The sequence below is a fragment of the Misgurnus anguillicaudatus genome, chromosome 24 (genome assembly GCF_027580225.2).
Source record: "Misgurnus anguillicaudatus chromosome 24, ASM2758022v2, whole genome shotgun sequence".
In the NCBI taxonomy this organism is placed as follows: Eukaryota; Metazoa; Chordata; class Actinopteri; order Cypriniformes; family Cobitidae; genus Misgurnus; species Misgurnus anguillicaudatus.
The window spans coordinates 46,019,624-46,026,143 of record NC_073360.2 but is presented as its reverse complement, the minus strand read 5'-3'; positions in this window follow the sequence as shown (position 1 = coordinate 46,026,143).

The following is a 6,520-nucleotide window of genomic DNA, read 5'->3' as shown; positions in this document are numbered from 1 at the left end:
CTTGCGTTGATTCAAGCACTCAGAATATAAAATCCATTTGCAGTTTTGCGTCCGAAACCGCATACTGTATAGTGAATAAGATGAAGTTTACGATTCTAAAAATATGTATCCAGGAATCTGTCCATATACGATACGAAGATTGGGTGGCAGCCGAGGTTACTGAGTCCTCCACGGGCTCGCAGCAGAGTCTGAGGCTGTCCCTCTTCTCCGGGCTTCTCTGCTTTCTCTTCCTCAGCTCTTCGCTGTATTGTGGCTCTTAAAGGAACACACGATTCTCACACAGCTCTTTTAAATTCCATTTTGCCATTTTAACATTAAAACTACATCCCGCCATTGTTATTCAAACTTTTCCACGGAGCAATAGCCTGTTAGCTTAGCTTCTAAAGATGGCTGCCGCTATCTTTACATTCTGTCTAAAAAACACGTTTGAACGTAAAGGCTGCCCTCTACTGGTAAAGGCTAATGACATTTTTTAATTTTACACAGGTTTTAATTGGACATTTTAAAGTGAAAATAACATAATATAGACATGTTTCTGCAATGTTTTTTTTATCTTGGGCATCTTCACATTGGAGTAAAGAGTTCATATAAACATTTTGGTTAATAAATGTTACAGACATATTGAGATTTGAACTACTTCCTGTTTTGGCGGCGTTGACGCACATTTAGTTTGGGCTGTGGCGCGCAAACGCTTCCGAAAATCAAAAATCCTTCTGGTAACTTTTGTGAGGCTCGGTCCAGGGATCGCGTACGTGGAATTTCATGAGGTTTGGACAAAATTTGTGACCTGTGAAACTTTTTTAAGGTTTTGTGTTCTCTCCAATATGGCGGCCGAACGACATGGATCTGTGACTTCATCCTCTCAAGCAACTTGCACCGGTACTGCCCGAACATTTTAAAGTTTGAACGGTGTCTCTGCGTCAAACGGTCTGGTCGCTAGAGCTGGCCAAAAAAATCTACCCGGGAAAAATAATAATAATAAAACTTAAGAAGAACAATAAGTGTGCTTTTGCAAGCACACTTAATAATAATAATAAGAATAATAAAACTTAAGAAGAACAATAAGTGTGCTTTTGCAAGCACACTTAATAATAATAAGAATAATAAAACTTAAGAAGAACAATAAGTGTGCTTTTGCAAGCACACTTAATTATCATTGCCCATCTCATCGCCAGCGAGGCTACTTGTCCGATCGCAGCGAGTATTGAACTCCCGTCGGGCACCATTAAGAAAGCCTCCTAATATAAATTATCATTGCCCATCTCATCGCCAGCGAGGCTACCTGTCCGATCGCAGCGAGTATTGAACTCCCGTCGGGCACCACTAGAAAGCCTCCTAATATAAATGATCATTGCCCATCTCATCGCCAGCGAGGCTACCTGTCCGATCGCAGTGAGTATTGAACTCCCGTCGGGCATCACTAAAAAGCCTCCTAATATAAATTATCATTGCCTATCTCATTGCCAGCGAGGCTACCTGTCCGATCGCAGTGAGTATTGAACTCCCGTCGGGCACCACTAGAAAGCCTCCTAATATAAATTACCATTGCCCATCTCATCGCCAGCGAGGCTACCTGTCCGATCGCAGCGAGTATTGAACTCCAGTCGGGCACCATTAGAAAGCCTCCTAATATAGATTATCATTGCCCATCTCATCGCCAGCGAGGCTACTTGTCCGATCGCAACGAGTATTGAACTCCCGTCGGGCACCATTAAGAAAGCCTCCTAATATAAATTATCATTGCCCATCTCATCGCCAGCGAGGCTACCTGTCCGATCGCAGCGAGTATTGAACTTCCGTCGGGCACCACTAGAAAGCCTCCTAATATAAATGATCATTGCCCATCTCATCGCCAGCGAGGCTACCTGTCCGATCGCAGCGAGTATTGAACTCCCGTCGGGCACCACTAGAAAGCCTACTAATTTAAATTATCATTGCCGATGTCATTGCCATCGAGGCTAGCTGTCCGATCGCATCGAGTATTGAACTCCCGTCGGGCACCACTAAAAAAGCCTCTTAATATAAATATTCAAATCGCCTATCTAATTACCAGCGAGGCTACCTGTCCGATCGCAGCGAGTATTGAACTCCCGTCGGGCACCATTAGAAAGCCTCCTAATATAAATTATCATTGCCCATCTCGTCGCCAGCGAGGCTACTTGTCCGATCGCAGCGAGTATTGAACTCCCGTCGCGCACCATTAAGAAAGCCTCCTAATATAAATTATCATTGCCCATCTCATCGCCAGCGAGGCTACCTGTCCGATCGCAGCGAGTATTGAACTCCCGTCGGGCACCATTAGAAAGCCTTCTAATATAAATTATCATTGCCCATCTCATCGCCAGCGAGGCTACTTGTCCGATCGCAGCGAGTATTGAACTCCCGTCGGGCACCATTAAGAAAGCCTCCTAATATAAATTATCATTGCCCATCTCATCGCCAGCGAGGCTACCTGTCCGATCGCAGCGAGTATTGAACTCCCGTCGGGCACCACTAGAAAGCCTCCTAATATAAATGATCATTGCCCATCTCATCGCCAGCGAGGCTACCTGTCCGATCGCAGCGAGTATTGAACTCCCGTCGGGCACCACTAGAAAGCCTCCTAATATAAATGATCATTGCCCATCTCATCGCCAGCGAGGCTACTTGTCCGATTGCAGCGAGTATTGAACTCCCGTCGGGCACCATTAAGAAAGCCTCCTAATATAAATTATCATTGCCCATCTCATCGCCAGCGAGGCTACCTGTCCGATTGCAGTGAGTATTGAACTCCCGTCGGGCACCACTAGAAAGCCTCCTAATATAAATTACCATTGCCCATCTCATCGCCAGCGAGGCTACCTGTCCGATCGCAGCGAGTATTGAACTCCCGTCGGGCACCATTAGAAAGCCTCCTAATATAAATTATCATTGCCCATCTCATCGCCAGCGAGGCTACTTGTCCGATCGCAGCGAGTATTGAACTCCCGTCGGGCACCATTAAGAAAGCCTCCTAATATAAATTATCATTGCCCATCTCATCGCCAGCGAGGCTACCTGTCCGATCGCAGCGAGTATTGAACTCCCGTCGGGCACCACTAGAAAGCCTCCTAATATAAATGATCATTGCCCATCTCATCGCCAGCGAGGCTACCTGTCCGATCGCAGCGAGTATTGAACTCCCGTCGGGCACCACTAGAAAGCCTCCTAATATAAATGATCATTGCCCATCTCATCGCCAGCGAGGCTACCTGTCCGATTGCAGCGAGTATTGAACTCCCGTCGGGCACCACTAAGAAAGCCTCATAATATAAATAATCAAATCGCCTATCTAATTACCAGCGAGGCTACCTGTCCGATCGCAGCGAGTATTGAACTCCCGTCGGGCACCACTAAGCCTCCTAAATGAGCAAATTCCCCATTACCAGTGGGGGGCTACACGTCCGATCGCAGCGAGTATTGAACTCCCGTCTGACGCCGCAGAAGCCTCCCAAATTCAAGACGTGAAACAAACCATCAGCGAGGGCTTACCGCCCGGTCGCAGCGAGTATTGAACTCCCGTCGGGCTCCATTAGAAAGCCTCCTAATATAAATTATTAAATTGCCCACTATCATCGGGGCTTACCCGTCCGATCGCAGTGAGTATTGTACTCCCGTCGGGCACTATTAGAAAGCATCCTAATATAAATTATTAATTGCCCACCATCAACGGTGCTTACCCGTCCGATCGCAGTGAGTATTGAACTCCCGTCGGACACCACAAAAGCCTCCTTACACAATTTAATCAAATTACCCATCCGACCGCCAGCAGGGCTTACACGTACGATCGCAGGGAGTATTGAACTCCCGTCGGACGCCGCAAAGCCCCTCCAAAATCGTCCAGCTCATCGGAGGTGGCAGGCTCACCCATCCTACAGCGCAGCATATATTAATCTTCCATCGGAAACAGACTCAAAACTCCCGATTCCAGATGTCTTCTCAGCAAACATCAGCCTCATCATTTCTACGTTTGGGGGGCACAGCTCCCGGCTGCTGTCCGAATAATCTATTTTGCCTTTTGGGGGGATACTCTGTGTTTCAGGCTCATTCCCTGCTCAGAGCCCTCTCCCCGGACAGCACGCCAAATATGTTTACTAATTTAATTCTTTTAACTTATTTGTAAGTGTGAACTCGTGAAATGATGTTTTATTAACAAAGTTAGGGAGGAACATGTCAAATAAAATACCAAAGTGACTTCAGCTGTTTTCAATCAGTAGTCAATGGCACCAGCCGCTTTCAATCGGTAATCAACAATTCACCCAATCAGCTCGAAAGCAAGCCATATATAAATCACAGTTGAACTCACTGGAAATCCTTCGCATCTTTCAGAATCCCTCCGCCACCCCGTCTCCTCTCACTTACCAAGTTATTTCCTTAAGGGGGGGGGGGGTACTCTGTGTTTCAGGCTCATTCCCTGCTCAGAGCCCTCTCCCCGGACAGCACGCCAAATACGTTTACTAATTTAATTCTTTTAACTTATTTGTAAGTGTGAACTCGTGAATTGACAGTTTTATGCCTTTTAACATATAGCTCTTTTTTCTCTACTGTTTGTTTTAAAACTGTTATGTTTCCATACATAATAAATATATATTATACATATAATATGATTCATACTGTAAAAATAATTGACTTACAATCAAAAACAGTCAAGATACATTACATAAATGTACACATATACATCTCAGTAGCCATTAAAACTTTCAATGTATATAAAGAATAAACGTATAATGTGATAAAAACGCTATAAAAACACTACACTAAAGGGAAACATAGGGAACAGACTTCCACACAACACTGGTAACTTCGAAACTATTTGTTTTATTCGGCAACCCTTAAACCTTTTGACATTTTGCCTGACGTGGCTAAATAAAAAAAAATAATTTGCCTCCCAAGACAACTTATTATGGAGCTGCTGGATCTTCTCAGACCATATTCTCTATCTAACTAGGTTGCTTTTTATTGAAAACATTAATGGTAAGCAATACCGCATTAAACAGAAGTAACTGCAGCTGCTTGCCAATCAATTGTATATCAGTGTATATCATCTTTTTTAAAAGTCGTTAAACCCATGTCAAGAAGCGGCACAAGTGGCACAACGGGATAAGGAGGGTGGATGATTAGAGAGGGATACCCGCTTCGTCTATATTACTGACAATTTGATAACTTAATTATTAGTCTATTTTACGGATAACTTAAACCATGTTAAAATAAATGTTACTGGAATAATTTGATTAATGTTCCATTTGTATATAACGTGTTGTCTTTCTTAACATTGTAATGCACCTTTGCGTGAAGTGGAAAATCGATCCCTGAGCGATCGATCGCAAATAATTCAGCACCTTCACTTGAGACAGCGACATTTTTATGTCGAACTTAGAGGCAGCATGTTAAGAAGCTTCCTAAGAGACACTTCGGGGAACACACTTAGGAACACAAACTTTGGTAAGATATATCTTTTTGAGTCTTCTTAGCACGCTAAGAGTGAACGTTATCAGGGAAGCGGGCCCAGATACTTTACAGTTTAGTGTGTTTTTTTTTCATACAGTTTATGTTTAATTAAACCTCAGTACATGTGTGACTATCAGAGAGATGATCTTACTTCAGTATCTTCAGTTTACAGTCAGGATTCTTCAGTACATCAGAGATTAGCTTTACTCCTGAATCTCTTAGTTTATTGTAAGACAGATTCAGATATCTCAGGTGTGATGGGTTTGATCTCAGAGCTGAAGTCAGAGCTACACAACCTTCATCTGTGATATAACACCAACTCAACCTGTAGAGAACAGAGACACACAGTTTGTTCACACACAGATCAAATCTACAGTGAGTTGAATTTGTTTCTCTTCTGTCATCATTTAGTGTTTATGGACATTTTCATTTTAGTTTCATTTATGTGTGTTTGTGTTTTACTGAAACACATCAGTGAGATTTACATGGAAATGAACTTCATCAGTTTATGTTTATATTAACAGTGTGATTTATTTTTTATACAGTAATGAAATCGGATTTCTCTCATCAGACATCACTAAATTTTCTCTTATGTTTTTATTTTGGAATGATTTCGTTTTTTACTTTTGTTCATAATTCAATTTTAATGTTTTATGTTTGTGATTTTCAGTAAGAGTTAAAGTGTTGTGATGAATGTTGAATAAAATCAGCTTCAGTTATCAAATACATTACTGAGATTAAATTAAAATTCACTATTCAACATTTGAAGTGGACCAAAACTTTTTATAAATGTTGTCTTTGAATTTTGAACAATACTTGTCTGAGGACATCTTAGGGTGTTTTCAGACCTGAGTCTATGTCTCAGAACCTGCTGCTTTTTCTTCTTGGTTCAGTTTGTTTAGTCATATGTGAACACGGCAGGGGTGGACTGCTTTAGTTTATGGTCACAGCAGCCACAACTACCAGATGAAGATCAATAAAACACTCACAGAATGTTCACAACAAGATTACAATTTGCCCGGGATATGTTGTGCTGTTGGCAGCAGGGGTGCCG